Source organism: Ricinus communis, chromosome 2 (genome assembly GCF_019578655.1).
Source record: "Ricinus communis isolate WT05 ecotype wild-type chromosome 2, ASM1957865v1, whole genome shotgun sequence".
Classification (NCBI taxonomy): domain Eukaryota; kingdom Viridiplantae; phylum Streptophyta; class Magnoliopsida; order Malpighiales; family Euphorbiaceae; genus Ricinus; species Ricinus communis.
Window position 1 is genome coordinate 25,664,804 of NC_063257.1, and position 19,538 is coordinate 25,684,341.

Below are 19,538 nucleotides of genomic sequence, written 5' to 3' on the forward strand. Positions count from 1 at the left end.
TTTTGTCCCTCAGGTCTCCTAACCTTACTGCTCGCCTCAACCTGCACATCAATAGTGGCGTCATAAAAAACAGGCTTAAAAGGAGCTAAAACTAACTTCCCTGAACGCAAAGTGATGACGTTCATGTGCTCCCTCAGGTTAGACTTAGTGGTGCTATGGAGCGCTTCTTGCTGCCTGTCAGACAACATCTTAGAAATTTGGTGAATCTTGGTCTCCAAGTTCTGAATCGAGGCCTGCTGGTTCCTAAGTGCACTATCAGTTTGGTAGAACCTCATCTCTGCAGATGTCACAAACTTCATCATAAGCTCCTCTAAATTTGACTTCTTTTCTGGTAGAGGAGGAGCCTGTGCGGGCCCAGCAGACTGCTACTGCGGCTACTGATGAAGTCTCTGAAAACCAGGTGGACCCTGAGCGTTATTGTTCCTCCAACTGAAGTTGGGATGATTGCGCCACCTAGGGTTGTATGTATTGCTGTAAGGATCGTTTTGCTGCCTTGGGGCATTCCCCGTATAGTCAACCTGCTCAAAATCAGAAGACATAGCAGAATTAGATGGAAAAGTAGTAGAGGATAAAGCAAACATACCTCCCGCAGTACAGTTTGCACTGTAATGCGGGCCACCACAAAACTCGCAGCCAATGTTCGCTGCATGAACCGGCATCTAGAGTTGGTCAATCTTCTTGGCTAGAAGCTCCACCTAAGCTGCTAAGGCTGCTGTAGAGTCCACTTGGTTGACCACTCCCTATCTTCCTGGTCGGCTCCTAGAGGATTGCCACTGATAGTTGTTCATGGCCATTTCCTTTATCAGGTTCTGAGCCTGCTCGGGCGTCTTACTGTTTAGTGCCCTACCTGCTGCAGCATCCACCATCTGCCTCATTGCAAGGTTCAACCCGCTATAGAAAGTCTGAACCTGCATCCACACTAGCAATCCGTGATATGGGCAGCATCTCAAAAGATCTTTAAACCTCTCTCATGCATCGTACATGCTTTCATCATCAAACTGCACAAAAGAAGATATGTCATTTCTAAGTTTAGCAGTTTTAGCAGGAGGAGAATACTTATATAAAATTTTTTCAGCCAACGCCCTCCAGGTAGTAATTGTTTGCTGTGGAAGGGATTGCAACCATCTTTTAGATCTGTCCCTCAAGGAAAACGGAAATAATCTCAGCCGAATGGCGTCATCGGTTGTTCCGTTTATCTTGAATGTGTCACAAATCTCAAAAAAATTAGAGATATGTGCATTGGGATCCTCGCTGGGCAATCCTCCAAACTGCACGCTCTACTGGATCATCTAGATCACGCTGGCTTTTATTTCAAAATTATTGGCCGCTACAGCAGGTCTGACTATACTAGTTTTCGTCCCATCCAGAGATGGTCGAGCAAACTCGTACATCGTCCTTTGATCCTCATCGGCCTGGGGATTGAGGTTCTCCATCGCCTCAGTTCCTTGAACCTGAACTGTAACTCCGTCCTCCTGCTCAACTACCTGCAACCGTCATCTCAATAATCTGAGAGAGCGCTCCGGGTCAGATAAGGGTGCTATAGGATCAGAGTTAGAGCTCCTGGTCATATACTACCTGAAACCGACAACCAAACAACCACCAATCAATCAAAAACAATAAAATAAATAAAAGAAAAGAAAAGAAAAAATGAATAATAAATGAATAAATAAATAATGACTAAATTAACACAAAAACAATTCACTCTAGTTCACCATTACTGATTCCCCGGCAACGGCGCCAAAAACTTGGTGGGCTACTTATGCAACCTACACTTAAGGCAGTGAACCTATCGATCCGGTCTAGCACTAGTGAGTATCAAAGTCGTATCCCTGGAGATCTCGTAAACCTAAAGTTACTACTGTTCGTTATGTTATTTAATCTGAAATAAGGTGTGAGAAGTCTAAATTAATTAACTAATGCTTATGAATGCAAATAGAGGAACAACAACAACTAACAATCGAAAGACAACCGTAACAAAGAAGCAAACCCAAAGGGGACCTAAGCGATGGAATTCTCAGGTTGATTTAATAAACTGCCAATCTTGCTACCCATGCCTAAATCCTGAATCGAACTCCGCTCCTCTCTCGAGCTCACTGAGTTCCTAAATCTGCAGTAACCTAATGGAATCTCTTCCTATCAGATAATTACAGATTAGCATTAAGTGTGATTTAGAACTATTAAGGGTTGTTAATTCTTAATCCGGCGAGTGAATTAACCTTATCTCTAAGTGTTAACTACGAGTTCTTACTATTTAATTTCTAGTTGTAAAAAGCATTTCTCAATGTCAAGAAACAACCCAAAAGACAATTAATTTAACGTCTCAAATTAATTGAGTCAAATTTTATTGCTAAACAGTAAGAAGATTACAAAAATGGCAGATAAAAATCCAATATTTAAACACAAACCATCAACAAAGATAAACCCCAATGCGTTCGGCAGTCCTAGCTACTCATAATGAAAGAAACAAATACAAAAGCAAATAAGTAACAGAAAAGAAAATGAAACATATAACCGCTCGTCTATTGAATCGGAGTGGGAATGTCGCAAGTGCCAATTCTGAAACCAGCCTCATGTATGGATCTCGGATGTCTCGGTCAATCGTCTAAAAACTTCAATCTTTGCTTGAATCCTCCAAATCAATCCTTTAAACTGACATTGGTCTCCCAAATGTCAAGAACAGAGGTGCAGAAGTGAGGGGTCGTGCATGTAGGGAAGTCTAGAAATCAGAAGTGGAACCCCATCTCATTTTGCACGCGCCTATTTATAGATAGAACTGCCTTCGTCGTGCCATGGCCCATTCCACGATCCGTGCTACGGTCCGTGCAACAGGCACTAACCTCCATGAAATGCAAAATTTCTGAAATTGTCCAAGGAAGGTCGTGCAAAAGCCTCAAAACTGTGCGCCAACAAGGAATCGACTCTGATAAGCATCTAATACGCGTAAATCATCCAAATAGCTTGGTTTTTGCCCGTAAATCAATCAATCTCTATCGAGCAGTCTGAAAACCTGAAAATTTCATAAACATACCATAGTGCGATCAAACAGGAATAAATATGACTCAAATACATGAATAAACGACTGATAAACAGTTAATAAACATGCATAGAATCATCTACATCAACTACAGTTGGGTAAAAGAGGGAAGTTGCGCCCCAGGTATATTGGTCCATTTGAGGTGATTGAGAGGATTGGTTTATTAGCTTATAGATTGGCTTTACCTCTAGAATTATCTCAATTCCATGATGTTTCCCAGTTTTTATGTTAAGAAGGTATAGGAGTGATCCTACTCATATTTTACAATCTCAACCTTTAGAACCAAAAGATAATTTGTCTTAAGTGGAAAGACTGGTTGCCATTTTAGCTAAAGAAGTTAAAGAGTTAAGAAATAAGACTATTCCTTTAGTGAAAGTGTTATGGAAACATTATGAAAATGATGAAGCAACTTGGGAGCGGGAGGAGGATATGAGAAACCAATACCTAATTTGTTTAATTTTGAGGATGAAACTTCATAAGGTAGGAGAATTGTCACACCCGTACTGTAAGTATGTAGTCATCCTTTTAGCATTATAGCATTACACACATCAAAGCTTGAAGAGTTGGACTCAATATCAAGGCTCATTAATATAATTCACTTTATTGGGCTTGAATGAATCTAGTATCGGCTTAATGCGCATAAAGGAGCACATAAGGGAGTTTAGGCCTAATTAGCTCGACCAAAGATGGCCCATGCGTGTGACTTAAAGAAACTAGGGATTCTTACTCCTAATGAGCAGCTACATAGTATTTTAGGAATATTAGGACTTTATTTTTCGTTATGTCTTTTAGTTAGGATGTTTATCTTTATCCTATTTGAGTTGTATTCCTTAATAGCTTAGAATTAGGGTTTTCTAAAGACTATAAAAGCCTAGTACGAATTTTGAAGTTCATTGACCGATGATTAATATATTTTATAAGTATACACTCTATTCTTAGTTCTTGTTTAGAGCTAATTTGAACTTATCAAGCAATTCATTATTTGTGGTGTTCAAATCCGAGTTATCAATTTAGAATCCATTCTAAATTATGGCGTCTTCTAGCTCTAATACCTTAGGTTTGATAGTTTAATATACTTGAAGTTAGAGAGAAATCATACCAAAATCGAGAAGAATCGGACGAATCGGGCGCGTTAGATTGTTTAACAGGCCCTGCCAACACGCCCGTGCTAAGAAGCACGGTTAGGATCAAAGGGCGTGTTGAAATTCCTTACCCATGGCGAGAAGAAACAATTTGCAACACGGTTCCTGAGAGTAACACGACCTAGGAGCATGCCCATGCTAAGCAACACAGCCCAAATCCAAGCTGTGCTGAGAAGGCTAGATGTACAAATTTAGCCCAACATGGCATGGATCCAGGCCGTGCTGGTCAACATGACCCAAATCCAAACCATGTTGAATTTCGAAGCCTAATTTAAAAGAAAAGAAAAAGAAAGAAAGAGGGGATTCTTAAGGGAGAGAACTTTATGGTATTCAAGACAGACTTTGAGAGCAACATTCTAGATGATCAAAAAGAGAAAAAACAGAGACGAATTCTACTTCAACATCATCCAGATAGCTATTCTTGAGGATTGGATTGAAGATTCAAAGGAAAGAAATAGGAGATCTTCAGCTGTAGAGATTGGATTTGGAGTTATTCAAGAGGGGATAGCATTTCCACCATTTGAGAAAAGGGTGTACATGTTCTTTTCGATTATTGTTTACTTTTTATTTGATTCTTGTATTAGTTTAATCATGAACATGTGTAACTATTCTTATTAAACCCATTTGGAGGTGATATGTAGCCATGCTAGGCTTGTTTTATGCTTAATTGATTGAATTGTTGATCAAAGATTGTAGTTTTCATTCAAGTATAATAAAATCTATTGTTTCTTCTTCATTGTTGAATCAATTTGAGAACTCCTTAGTAATTGAGAAATTCAATTGAGTTTGGACAACTGCTTGTGTGATTAAGTTATTTGCATCTTAAAGATAAGTGTAATAACTTACTGGAATAAGAACTAGACATTCTTATTAATAATAATTTAGAGATTAATGCTATTCTAAAATCAATTGTTAGGAAAAGATTCCAACTTTAGATCTTTAGGATTAGGAATTGGTTAACTCGAGAAAGAGGCCAATTCATTTAAGAAATTATCCACAAATCGCAATTCTTAATTAATGAATTCATAAATTATTATTTTTAAGCTGGCTAGCTAAAGGGATCCCCAATTGGGTAACTCATCTCATTGTCTTTTTCAAACCTTCATTCTCTTTGTTGAAATTTAGTTTTCATTTGCATTCTCAATTATTTTTAGTTAATGATCTTGACCACTTTTTGACGGGTTAGATAATAGGAATAGCATAGTAGTAGTAGCTTCTCAATTCCCGTAGGATACGACATTGATACTTGACATAGCTAGATTACATTCGATAGGTGCAATTGCCTATAGATTGTTAGTCGTGTTTAGCTCGCATTAATCCTTTGATATAGGTTATGTTAATCCTTCTGTCATCAGGAGTCCTTGTGCCTAGAGAAATAAGGAATGATGAAGATCCTAATGGTGCAAATCATGAATCAGAATATTTAGGCATGTCTCGATTCTCGCGTTCCCTCTTTCCTCTAAATGATTTGTCCACTATCACTTAAAGAATGATATTAATGCTCAATCAATTAATTTTCTTTCATCACATTTGTCCAAGCATTGGATTGGTTTCTATGATTGTCGCTTCCACGCACTTTAATTCAATACTCTTGTTTATGCTCGCAAAATAAAACTAAACCATCATACAAGACATAAATTAAAAATAAAAGAACAAAAGAAAAGAACAATGAGAACATAGATAGGATTTCGAATTCGATAAGGAAAGAAATCGCAAGTTCTTTTGATACGAACCAAACTAGCACAACGAGTCTGATGTGCATAAAATACACACATCTAAATAGGGTTTTTAAGATTGATTTTATGGACATTTGGATGTGAATTGGTCCTAACACTCACCCTATGCGTCTATTTGTGTGCATTAGGTCCAAAAGAAGTCAAAGAATGATAAAGGGAAGAATTGGAGCATAATTGGACATCAAAGCTGCTGAAACAAGCTAAGTATGTGCATGAGGAAGCTAAACAGGGCCGTGTTGATTTCAACACTGGCCATGTTCCCAACACGGGCACCCACACGGCCGTGTTGGTTGCATCAAACATCAAAGAAAAAGAAGTTTTTAGGGAGCACGACCACAGAGAGTAACACGGGCATAAATACCACCTCGTGTTGGGAACACGGGCATCAACACGGCCGTGTTGGCGGCGACAAGGGGAATTAATTAAAAGAAAGAAGAGAGGAAAGAAAGGGAGCGGGGGAGAACGTCCCAAACCCTAATATTTCTCTCTCTAAGGGTTTTCTGAGCTGGAATCAAGGGAAAAGGAGACTTGGATCAAGTTTTTGGCGCCATTGCCGGGGAATGTTTGAAAACTATAGTGAAATTTGCTATTTGTTAATTTAGCCATTTTTTATTATTTATTTCTATTTTTTTTTGTACATATTTATTTAGTTAAGTTTATGATTCAGGTAGTGAGTGATAAGGAGGTTCAATGTTAAATTCAAACTCTTTGTATGACACGTTGGTAAATGGGATCAGGAACCAAGAGAGTGCTAAAAATTGGGATACCCGTGCATCTTTAGAAGCTCGAGTGGAATCGTTTTGCAGGGCTACCGATCAACTCTCCACTCCTATCCTTTCATCTCAAGTTTTTTGTGAATTTTGTTATGGTTTACATTTGAGTAATGATTGTCCATTATATAGTGATGTTGCTTATTGTTCTTATAGCTATGAACAGGTGAATTATACGGGAAGTTGGCCAAATGACTCGTATGGAAGCACCTACAATCAAGAGTTCAACATTCATTCACCCTTTGGATGGAGCTTAGATGGCCAAGAACCACTAGAATTTCAACAGCCTAATCTTGCACCATCAACTCAAGGTGAATAGTTAATGTCAGAGGAGCTGATGACGATGTTTATTGCAAGTCTTGAGGATAGATTCCAACAAACAGAGAGGATACTTGAAGATCAACAAGCCTCGATTAACAACGTAGAGCATCAAGTAGGCTTAATCTTCAAGTTACTAGCTGAAGAGCAATTGGGAACTCCATCAGACGCTACTGAATCCGAGGAACACTTGAGTGCCATCACTTTGAGTTCAGGTGAGAATTTTTCTGGGTTATCTATTATATTTGACGATGATGCTTCTGTGCAGGACGACTCTTTGAACATGGAGATAGAACCAGAAAAGGAAGAGGCAAACATGATCCCTCTGAAAGACTACCAACAGGAACATACAGTTGATGATGCTGAGTTGCAGTTAGAGGAATTTTTGGTGGATTTTCCATAAGTCCCTTCGATGATGGAAGATGAGCACGAGTTATCCAATGAAGAAGTCTTGGAGGAGCTCGAGTTTCTTCTAGCAAGTGAACCAAGCCAAGGACTAGAGAAAACCATCGACATTCCTGAAGAAATTGCCCAATCGTCGATCCTTCCAATTGGTGAAATTCCAGCTTTCAAATTGGAAGAGCCCCTAGAGCGTCATGACTACGTGCAATTATACGAGGAGCGAGTTTTGCCCATCATACTGGCAGCTTGCTTGATAGTCGGGAAGAGGAAATTGACGATTATCCTTCTAAGCGGATACTTGAAGCCATTTGCTTGGAAGAAGGATGGATGGTCATCAATCCCCACTATTTGCTTTTCACCATGTGTCCAGCTAAGAAGACTCATCACATAAAAAAGAAACGCTTTTGGGAGGCACCCCAAATTCTATTTTTCAATTTTAATAATTTACCCTTTATTGTGAACTTAGTTTGATTAGATTTTACAGTTTGTTTCTGGTAAGTTTTATTTATGTTGAGTGTATGAGTTGAGGACTTATTGGCTGTACAGGTGAGAAAGAGTGAGAAAGTGCTGAGAATCGCAAGTTTTACATTTTCTAGAGATCAACACGGGCGTGTTCAAGACTGTGTTCATTAACACAGACCGTGTTCTAATTGAAGAAAATCAAATTAAGATGAACACGTTCATAGTAGGCCACACGGGCATTTATGCCCGATCGTGTCCCCAACACGTCCCCGTGTTCCATAAACACGAGCGTGTTCTCAGAAGTTGGTAAGTCAGCACGTTTAAATTCGCTTAACACGGCCCGATATCCAGATCGTGTTCATGAACACGGCCTCTGTTGGTGAACACAGGCGTGTTCCGTACACTGCCTATATGTACCACTTCATTTCGAAATGGCCAAAAATTTTGCTCTCCCTTTAGTTTTAGCAATTCTCTCCTCTCTTACTCTCTCACTTCTTATTTCTCATCTTGAAGGCTTTGGATATTGCATTTGTCAAGTAAGTATCCTCCAACTTCATTTTCCATATTTTTTTTATTTTGATATTAGTTCGAATTTATGTTTTGTTTGTGTTCGAATTTGTGTTTTAATTCTTTTTAGTTTATTTCCTTATTTTATTATTTGGTGCATGCATTTACATTCATGTTTGTGCTTAATTTTCTTTTATTTTCTTTAATTTAGTTTATATACCTAACTTGCTCATATTTTCCGTTTTTCTTTTCTACCATTATTCATGATTGTGATTACTTCTTTATTTTTCCTCTTTATTATTATTGTTGGCAGCTAAACAATAGGCTCTGTCATATATAGTTGACTCTGTTGAATGTGTTTTATATCAGCATGTTAGTTTGCCTTGTGATGGTTTATGGCGAAGTTAAACTCCATGTGGATGAATTGAAAATTTAATTGGTTAGAATTGGTTGGCAGTATTGTGGATTGAATTTTTTTTTGACATTGAGCGGTTTAATTTTATCAAGTTAAATCGTTCGATTTGTCCATTTTATGTCGTTATGCTGCCAGAATTTCGTTGATCCTTAGTACTAAAAATTTCTTTTTCAAGTACTATGTCCACCAGACGAGGATCAGGAGTTTATAAGAGGAGGCGGACCGATGGTTCCTCTTCCTCTCGATCGTCAAGCGCTGCACCGACTAGTTCAGGCCAAATTAGACCACCGCAGCACCATAGATTCCTACTTTTTCAAGGGCAGCCCACCTTCCAGCAGAGATACCAGCCTATGAGGCACAAAGATTTGGGAAACAGGCGTAGGATAGACTGGCCAGCATTAGAGACTGCTGGACTTGCAACTGTAGTCTGCCGATACATCGAGACGCCCCCATTTCAGCATTTCTTTGAGATAGTTGAACCGACATATAGGAAGTTGACGGTGGAGTTTGCTAGCACTTTCTTTCTGCAGAGCCAGTTGCGGGACTTTTAGCAACCAGACTCGATCAAATTCAGACTAGCAGAGCAGACTTTCACCATGAGTGTACAGCAGTTTGGGGAACATTTGGGTTTATGGACTGAGGAGGATGTAGCTGGAGAGGTTTATAGTCGCTGTATACACACACCTGGTGTGTCATATCCGCAGATGTGGGTCGAGATTTCTGATGACACTAAGGGGTACAGTGCCAGCCAGTCCAAGGCATCTAACTTGCCTGAGGGACTGCAGTACTTGCATGCATTGCTGGTTAGGACCATCACTGGTAGGGGAGATAGCGGTGGTGTAGTTACCCAGCCGGACCTGTTTATACTTTATAGCATGCACTAGCACCAGTCCGTCGACATGGGATACTTGTTGGCCGGACAGATCAGTGCCTTCTGCAACAACTCAAACAAGGTATTTTTCTGTTTCGGGACTTACATTACTCGACTGGCTAGGAGCTTAGGAGTTTTGGAAGAGGCAATACCACATTTGACAAAGCTGGGGGTGATGGAGACGTTGGGACTTCCGCAGTTGGTTAGTATGGGGATGGTGACTCGTAGGCAGGGTCCGCTAGGACCAGAGTATAGACTGAAGAATGCTCTCTTGGCAGCACTCAGAGAGGAGCGACCTGTCCCATGAGCCCCTGGTACACAAGATGTTCCACCCCCTTCTTCTGATATTCCAGAGTCTTCTTCCAGACCATCTACTTCAGCTCCTTCTGGGTCTTCATCAGCTCTTTTAGGAGTCTCTCCAATTGAGTTTAGAGAGCTGCAGCTTACAGTGCAGAGGTTGGCAAAGGAGCAGCAGTAGCATTTCATTCAACAAGAGGCTTTTCAGCAGGACCTTTTACAGCGTCAGGCTGAGTTTCAGAGCCAAATGATGGCTCAGTTTGAGAGGCAAAGGGCTATGCTTCAGCCCTGATTGAGTAGGGAGGTAGGTTAGAGGCCTCTATGGCCAATGACATGTTTGATGATATTTTTGCTACAGAATTTGCACCTGCCTGTCCATAGAGCTGGGTTCCAGAGCAGAGCCATTTTGACATCTCTCTAGCGGATGATCCAGCTGGCCCTCCCTCTCCGACTGAGCACCCTTCAACATAGCAGCCTGACGAGCCTCCTATTAACACTGCTCCTGATCCACCAGCTCCTGCATGTGACACTACTTCCAACCCTGAGAGAGCAGCCACTCCTCCACCACAGACCATCTAACGCCCTGATATACTTGCTGATGCACCTCTTTTCACTCCGGAGCTATAGTCTGGCCAGTATTAGTTCTTTTTCCTTTTTCATTTCTTATATATTTTATACACTCAAGACAGTGTGTTCTTCAAGTGTGGGGTGGTGATATTTGTATACACTTGTTTTCGTGTTTTTATTGTTTTGTATATGAAATTCAGATCCTTTTCTAATGTATATATCGCATTTCATTTATCCCATCTCAATTATTTGTTTATTCTTTATGCAATCTTTTGTAAGATTTTGAAAACTTTTCACTTTGTTTCGATGCTCTTACTGTTGACTTGCTTTTGAAATCCTATTTATGTCCATGTGATCGGGTAAAACTGATAGTGTTGAGTCTTGAGGAACAATGTAACATAATTAGTTGAGTTTTACACTAAGTTTCTTTGGTTTATTTAATTCTGTTTTGATGATTTTTGTTTGGAACTTACTCAAAAGCACACTCGTGAGAAATTGAGGCTAAATTGTAAGTATACACTTTATATGCTTGTATTTATTTCTTGTTGAGAGTGCCAATTACTGTCTTTACTTTTAGAACTTGCTCGGTAATGCTTATGAGGGCCACAAGGAGAGTTTAACACTTTGGTATGATAGAGGCACTTAGGTTTTTCATTCTAGCCAAATAGCCTTCATTCGTTTATTAATTCTGTAGATAACCCCTTCGTTCACCATTTTTTTATCATATTCCATTATCACTTAGTTTTATTCTGCTTTGGATTATGATTCTACACATAAGTTGTTTTTATTGGAAATTTTTATCTTGCGAATAATGTGGAATCTTATAGCAGCTTTCTTCAATCCAAAAAAAAAAGAAAAAAGAATAAATAAAAGAATAAGAGGGAAAGGTGATAAGAAAAAAGAAAGTAAGTGAGCTAAACATTTTGACTTGATTCCTATTTCCCACCTTGGACTACTGTCCATTGCTTACCCCTTGTGATCATTGTGGCTTGTGTGCAGGTCATGTATTTCATTACAGAACACCATAGGTTCAACTCTTACCAAATTTACCTACCCCTACCTAATCCCCATTAATACCTTATAAAGACCTCTTGACATGGTTGTTGACTCTCCATAAGTGGTAGGAGTAGGATTTAAGAGCAAGCATATAGTAAGTAAGGCAATAGTTGATGCATTAAGCGATTAAACACTACCCTTTAAACACTTTGAGTGATTTAGAGTGAATCTAGTGAGGAGTTGGTTCTGAATAATTTTGTTGAGACAGTATTTTATGAATTATTGGCATCTTGGTTCTGATACTCGAATTGATTGCTTCGTTTCGTTTTGTTTGACTTACGCTTATTAAGGATATGTGTAGGAGCTCTATAGCTTGCTTGTCAGTTTAAGTGTTGTTCCTTAGTGGTTTATTTTCCTTATTTTACTTTTGATTGCTTGAGGACAAGCAATGAGCTAAGTGTGGGGTTGTTTGATGTGCATAAAATACACACATCTAAATAGGGTTTTCAAGATTGATTTTATGGACATTTGGATGTGAATTGGTGCCAACACTCACCCTATGCGTCTGTTTGTGTGCATTAGGTCCAAAAGAAGTCAAAGAATGATAAAAGGAAGAACTGGAGCATAATTAGACGTCAAAGCTGCCAAAACAAGCTAAGTATACGCATGAGGAAGCTGAACAGGGCCATGTTGATTTCAACACTAGTCGTGTTCCCAACACGGGCACCAACACAGCCGTGTTAGTTGCATCAAACATCAAAAGAAAAAGAATTTTTTAGGGAGCACGGCCACAGAGAATAAAACGGGCATAAACACCACCCTGTGTTGGGAACACGGGCATCAATACGGCCGTGTTGGCAGGTGACAGGGGGAATTAATTAAAAGAAAGAAGAGAGGAAATAAAGGGAGCGGGGGAGAACATCCCAAACCCTAATATTTCTCTCTCTAAGGGTTTTCTGAGCTGGAACCAAGGGAAAAGGAGACTTGGATTAAGGTTTCAATCGGATTCCCTTCAAAGATTGAAGATTGGGCTAGGTTCATTGATTGGTCTTCAAATCGAGCAAGAGGAACAAGAATCGATTCAATTCGAGCAAGCGGAATTGGGGCTGTTTACTCTCATCCAAGGGTGTAATCGGGTTTTCTCTACCTTTACTCTTTGTTGTAATTGTATTCTTGTAGATTTTGATAATGAACATGATTAGCTAGATTGATTAAATCCATTGGGATTTCTTTACTATTTGACTTTGTATTATATTGTTGGATTGTTTGGGTTAGTTTTGTATTTTTCTTGCTTTCAATATTAATAAGATAATGCATTATTCATGAGACATTGTGAATGTGTGTTTAGATTGCTTTGTGTGATTGAGAAGTCCATTTGGCAATTGGAATTTTGAATAGCAAGAACTGGTTAATAATCGCTTAGAGATAAGGATAATTAACTAGCCGGATTAAGAATTAACAAAGCTTAATAGAGGCGGATTAAAGCTTAATGCTAATTTAAGAATCAATCGTTAGGAAGAGATTCCAACTTTAGGTTATTAGATTTAGGAATTCGGTTATCAAGAGAGAGAAACTGAATTCGGTTAAGAATTCATCCACGGGTAGCATAATTAAACTCATCAATCCTTTATCTTTTGTTTGATTGCCAACTAGTTTAGGTTCCATTTGGGTTTGCTTTCTTATCTTGGTTATTTTAGTTATCAATTACTCCTGCATCTCCCTTAGAACTTAGCTTGTAGCTATTAGTTAGTTTAGAAATTGTTCATCACTCATTTTAGGTTAATATAACAAAGAACAAAGGAGTAACTCTAGGCTTTCACTTTCCCGAGGAATACGACCTTGATACTCGCCATTAGTGCTAGACTACATCGATAGGTACACTGCCTTAGTTGTAGCTAACAGAAGTAGCACCCATCAGAGTCCTACTCCAACAAGGAGTCTTAATGATGCAAGTCCTACTAATTCAAGGAATCCTAAACCAACAAGGAGTCTTGACTCAACTAGGAATTGTAATCCAGCAAGGAGTCCTGATGATATTAGGAGTTTAAGCAACAAAAGGAATCTTAATTCAATTAGGAATCCTAATTGTACTAAGAGTCCTAGTTTGATTCAAATTACAAGTTAATGAGCTTATCCAACACATTTGGACTAAGGACACATCAAGGATTGAAGAATTAGATTTAAGTTTAAGACTCATTAATCTAATTCAGTTCATTGGGCTTGAATGAATCTAATGCGTCATAAAAAGAGCAAAAAAGCTGAATTGGAGCATATGAAGACTTTGGGCCTATCTTGTGGTACAAACCAAACTAGCACAACAAATCCTACTCCAATAAGGAGTCTTGATTATGCAAATCCTACTAGCTCAAGGAATCCTAATATAATATAGAGTCCTAGCCATCTACATGACTTATGTAAATTAAGGTTTTATGGTTTATTATGGGAGACCACACATGTATTTTAACCTAAATAGGACTTTGTTTTACTTACCACTTTTTCTTAGGAAGGTTATCCTTATACTAGAGGAGATGTAAATCCTTATTAGTTAAGATCTAGGGTTTTCTAAGGCTTTATAGGCTAGTACGAGTTTTGAAATAGGAAGTTGAAGTCGAATTTGAATGATAATTGGTATCTTTACCTTAAAGCTTGTTTGCTTTGTCTTTGTTTTCTTGTTTGAATGCAAATCTTACTTATGAAGGAGTTGATCTATCCTTGTGGTGTACTTGGAATTGGGGTTTAAGGGACTTAGTTTTCCTTAAGTTCTAATTCTTGATCATCTTTCTAAGTAATCGGTTTTCTAACCTTTCTTAAAGGTTGAACCAAATTGGTTCTTAGGGTGTTCATGTTAATATGTTGGGGGTTTGCAATTAAAAAATGTTCTCAAGCTTATTCATAGAGGTTCCATATCAACTTAGCTTATGTTGTGAGTTCCATCCATATGACTTATGTAAATTAGGGTTTTATGCCTTTTTATGGGCAACCACACATGTAATTTAACCTATTTAGGACTTTGTTTAAGTTATCTCCTTTTAGTTAGGAAGGTTATCTTTATCCTAGATGAGATGTTAAGATTTAGGTTTTCTAAGGCGTATATAAGGCTAATACGAATTTTGATGTAAAATAAATTGAAGTTGAACGATAATTGGTATTTTTACCTTAAAGCTTGTTTGCTTTGTCTTTGTATTCTTGTTTGAATGCAAATCTTACTTATTAAGGAGTTGATATATTCTTGTGGTGTACTTGGAGTTGAGGTTTAAGGGACTTAGTTTTCCTTAGGTTCTAATTCTTGATCATCTTTCTAACTAATCTGTTTCTAACCCTTGTTAGGGGTTGAACTGAATTGGTTCTTGGGGTATTCATGTTAATGTGTTAGGGGTCCACAATTCAAAAGGGGTTCTCAAGCTTATTCATGGAGGTTCCATATCATCTTTATTCTTTTCCATGGCTAAGCATAAGGATCAGATCAAGTTGATTTAAACATAATGATAGATAAAGAATACAAAAGAAAGGAAGGATGTGAGCAATAAGTCTAGGTGAGCATAAAAAGGAAGGATTCGAGCATAGACTTATCCCTCACATCCTTCCTTTCTCTTGTATTTAAATCAATTTGTCTTGATCCCATAATCAAAGAACTTGTGATCTGTTTCCTTATCGGATATGAAATCCTACCTATATTCTTATTTTGTTTGTTTCTTTTATGTCATTCTTTCTAGTCTATATCTAGTATGATGGTTTGGTTTTATTTGGGGAGCATAAACATGATTGTTGAGTGAAAGTGCATGGAAGCGGTAATCATAGGCACCGATCCAATGCTTATACGAATGCGAAGAAAGAAAATTAGTTGATTGAGCGTTGATATCATTATCTGAATGATCGTAGAGGCATCTTTTAGAGGAAAGAGGGAACAATATGAGGATTTGCACCATTGGGGATTTCCATCCTTCCTTGTTCCTCTAGGCACGAGGACTTCTGGTGATGCAAGGTTTGGTGTAAGGAATTATGGGAACATAATTTACAAGCTTGACCGGTGGCGTTGGGCCTTTGCTTGATGATCAAGTAGGACGAGACGTAAACCCACACACGTAAGGGAAAAATCATGTTGTTTTTTATTAATCCCAGCATAATACAAACTGGAATTCGAGCGATTTGATGTTTAAAATGTATATAATGAAGTAATTTGTGTTGGAGTTTTTTAGGTAGGCCCACACAAATTTATCCTATTTTTGTTAAGCTGGCTCATAAAATTTAGGACTACGAGAGTTGTTGCCCAATCAATTCCTCTCTAGTTCTTGATTTGACTTTATTTTATTCATCTTCCTTTATTTATTTATTTATTCATATTTAGCTTCTAGTTTCTTCGTTTTATGAAATGAGGGCTTTCGCACTATAAAAACCGCATGCAACCGAACACTTAAGGCTAATGAACATATTATTCTAGTTTTCTAACTTGTGGGAAATTAAGTTATATGTTCTTTCAAGAACTTTATGGCCTTATCAACACTCATGCTAGCGAGCATAGACTTCATGTCCTTCCTTTCTTCTGTGTTCTACATCTACCACCACTGTGTTAAAATTAATTCGGTTTGATACTTACACTTAGCCATATGTAAGAGACCAAAGAACTTGTGATATCTTTACTTATTAGATATGAAATCCTACTTATATTCTCGTTTTGTTTGTTTCTTTTGTGTCTTTCTTTCTAATATCTGTCTAGTATGATGGTTTGGTTTTATTTGGGCAGCATTAAAAGTGTTGAGTGAAAGCGCGTGGAAGCGGCAATCATAGGCATCAATCTAATGCTTCGACGAATGTGAAGAAAGAAAGTTAGTTGATCATGTATTGATATCATTCTCCAAATGATCATGGATGAATCTTTTGGAGGAAAGAAGGAACGGCGAGAATCGAGCCACACCTAAATATTTCGATTCAAGAATTGCACCATTGGAATCTTTATCCTTCCTTGTTCCTCTAGGCATGAGGACTCTTGATGACACATGGTTTGGTATAAGGAATCATGAGAACACAATTGACAAGCTTGACCGGTGGTATTAGGCCTTTGCTTGATGATCAAGCAGGACGAGACGTAAATCCACGAGCATAAGGGTGAAATCATGTCATTTTTTTATTTATCCAAGCGTAATACTGATATCATTTAGAGGAAAGAGGGAACAACGTGAATCGAGGCATGCCTAAATATTCTGATTCAAGATCTACACCATTGGGAGCTCCATCCTTCCTTGTTCCTCTAGGCACAAGGACTCCTTATGATGAAAGGTTTGGCATAAGGAATCATGGGAATGACTTTAACAAGCTTGACCGGTGGCATTGGGCCTTTGCTTAATGATCAAGCAGGATGAGACATAAATCCACGAGCGTAAGGAAGAAATCATGTCGTCTTTTATTTATCCAAGCGTAATACAAGTGACAATGTGAACATAAGAAAAAGAAACTAGAAGCTCTATATGAATAAATAAATAAAGAAAGATGAATAAACTAAAGTCAAATTAAGAACGAGAGAGGAGTTGAGTAGGCAACAACTCTTATAGTCCCAAATTATATGAGGCAGCTTAACGTAAACAAGGAAAACTTTGCGTGGGCCTACCTAATAATACTCTAGCTGAAATTACTTCATTAGCTTCTTGTTTGGGATTTAAACACAAGGGTAAGATTTAGCTTATTGTTTCTTCTTCTTATGGAACGAGGGTTTCACTCTATAAAAACGGCATGCAACCGAATTGATGCAACCCCAAAGCCCAAAAACCCAAGTAGCCAACTAAGTCAAGGAGATGAAGTTCCAAATCCAAGTGATCCATTATTCATCAAGGGAGGTCTAATTGTAAGAGCTAGAGCCAAGAGAATGAAGGGGACTTTAAATGGTCTTATTCAAGATATTTGGGCCAAGCCTTCAAATAAGCCATATGAAAAGTTAGAGTTAATCAAGCCCAATCTTATTATTAACCTAATTAAACATGTTGGACCATAAATCCTTATGTTTTGGATTAATTTTTACTTAAGGGAACAAAGGAAGGCCAAATTCTTAAAGAGGAAGCAAGGAAAGAAGCTTAAAGAGGAAACAAAGAGGTGCATGCTTGTGAGATTGACTTAGGCACATAATTTTGTTTAGGAAACAAGGGCAGCCGCCCCTTTTAGTTATTTAGGAATATTAGATGTTGATTTAGTCCATTTTTCCTATATTAAAGATTGCTTAAATCACTGTAGTTTCTTATTTGGTTATTTAGGAAACTTCTAATTTGGTTATTTTTTGTCTTATTAACCTAATTTTTATTTTCCTATTCTAGTTTCTTCCTAAACGTGTAAAGGAAGTTAAGGTTGTACCTTTGGCTATTTAAACACAATATAGCCAAATGGCTTAGGTTAATGAATATTTTTATTATTGATTCCATTGAGAAAATTCAATTCTTAGTTCTTCTAAGAACTTATGAACTTATCAAGACTTGTTCTTATGGTGTACTTTGAGACTTATCACCCACCTTCTTTCTAATCCTGAGTGTGGCATCCAAAATCCTTCTATACTAAGGTTCACACTTTTAGTAAAGTGTTGGGTCGAGGACTTTGTTCGTGAATCTGACTTTAGACGTTCTTAGCAATAATTCCACAATGTGTTTCTTGCAAAATCCATCAAGAATCACATCATTTGTTATTAGAGCTTATGCTTTAAATCAGGTTCTATTTATCCTTTGATATCTTCCCTATTTTTGTTTTAAAATTTCTATCCTACAACCTTAATTTTCTTCCTTTCACCCATTCCTTTGAAAGCCTAACTACCATTTATCATCCATTCACTAAGTCTGAAAATTTCAGCCTTTAATTTCATGTTCTTTATTTCTTTGATTCAAGTTTAGTTATTTCAATTCAGTTGTTGATAAAAGGAACAAAGAAAAAGAGAAAACAAAAGCAAAGAAAAGAAAAGAAGAAAAAGAAAAGAAAAAGAAAAAAGAAAGAAAAGAAAAGAATAACAAAAATAAGGAAGTTTCGGGTCATCAAAGAAAATCCAAGTTTGTTATATTTCTTCATTTATGAGTATTGATATTTTATTCAAGTTATTGAGGCTATGTTGTTTATTATTTATTACTACCATATATCATTACCTTCACACGATACTTGTTGTTTTACTTTTACCTTAACCTTTTCCTTTGAACCCCTTTTCTTAAAAATGTGTTAGAAAGATTTTGAGTGATTAGTGTCAATTAAGCTCTAAAAGTTGTTTTGATTAAGAAACACTTAGTTCTTATAAGAACTATAGAAAAGAATTAGAGTGGAAAAAGGCAAGAGTGTGTGAGTCTAAAAGAGGCTAAAAGCCAATTTGTGTGAAACACGAGAGTGTGACCTTTTTTTAGTGCAAACATGTAAGGGAGTGTGTGAGGGACAATAAATTTCTATGTTTTGCAGATTTGCATAATTTCTCATAGTAAAGATAAAGGAATAGCGAAGGAGGAGCCAAAGGATATGGACCTAAAATTGTATATGAAGGTTATACAAGGTGATGAGAACCTCCAGCCATAAGAACACACGAACCCTTTTTGTGTATTATGAACCCCTGTATTACTTGAGTGCAAACCCAACAACAAATTGGAAATTCAGCCCTAGGATCCCTCTAAATCAGAATTAAGATAATCAAGAATTAGAACCTAAAGAAAACTAAGTTCTTTAAACCCTAAGTCTAAACACGCTACAAGGATAGATCAATTCCTTGATAAGTGAAAGGTGCATTCAATATGAATACAAAGAACAACCAAATTCATTTTGCTTATAAAAATTCTCAATAATTCATTCATCCTTCTTGATATATGGCCAACACCTTCATAAACAATTGTTTAGGGTTTACAAATAAAAGAAAGGCCAAAATTACCCTTCCTAGCCGAATGGATAAGGTCCATTAAGAAAAGAAATCCAAATCCTAAACTAATAAGGCTTTAAAAGCCTAAACATAAGTGGTTTATTGTTCAAATTAGAAATCCCTAAATAATACCCTTATTTTGTGCTAAATAAAAGCCTAAACA

The 19,538-nt window shown here is 37.6% G+C and overlaps 1 non-coding gene across 1 annotated transcript; it reads left to right on the top strand.

Moving 5' to 3' along the window:
- The first annotated feature begins 924 nt into the window (after window positions 1–924).
- On the top strand, window positions 925–1,031 carry LOC112534612. Its single transcript, XR_003078888.1, has one exon. It is a non-coding gene; the product is annotated as a small nucleolar RNA R71 (small nucleolar RNA).
- The last annotated feature ends 18,507 nt before the right edge of the window (window positions 1,032–19,538 follow it).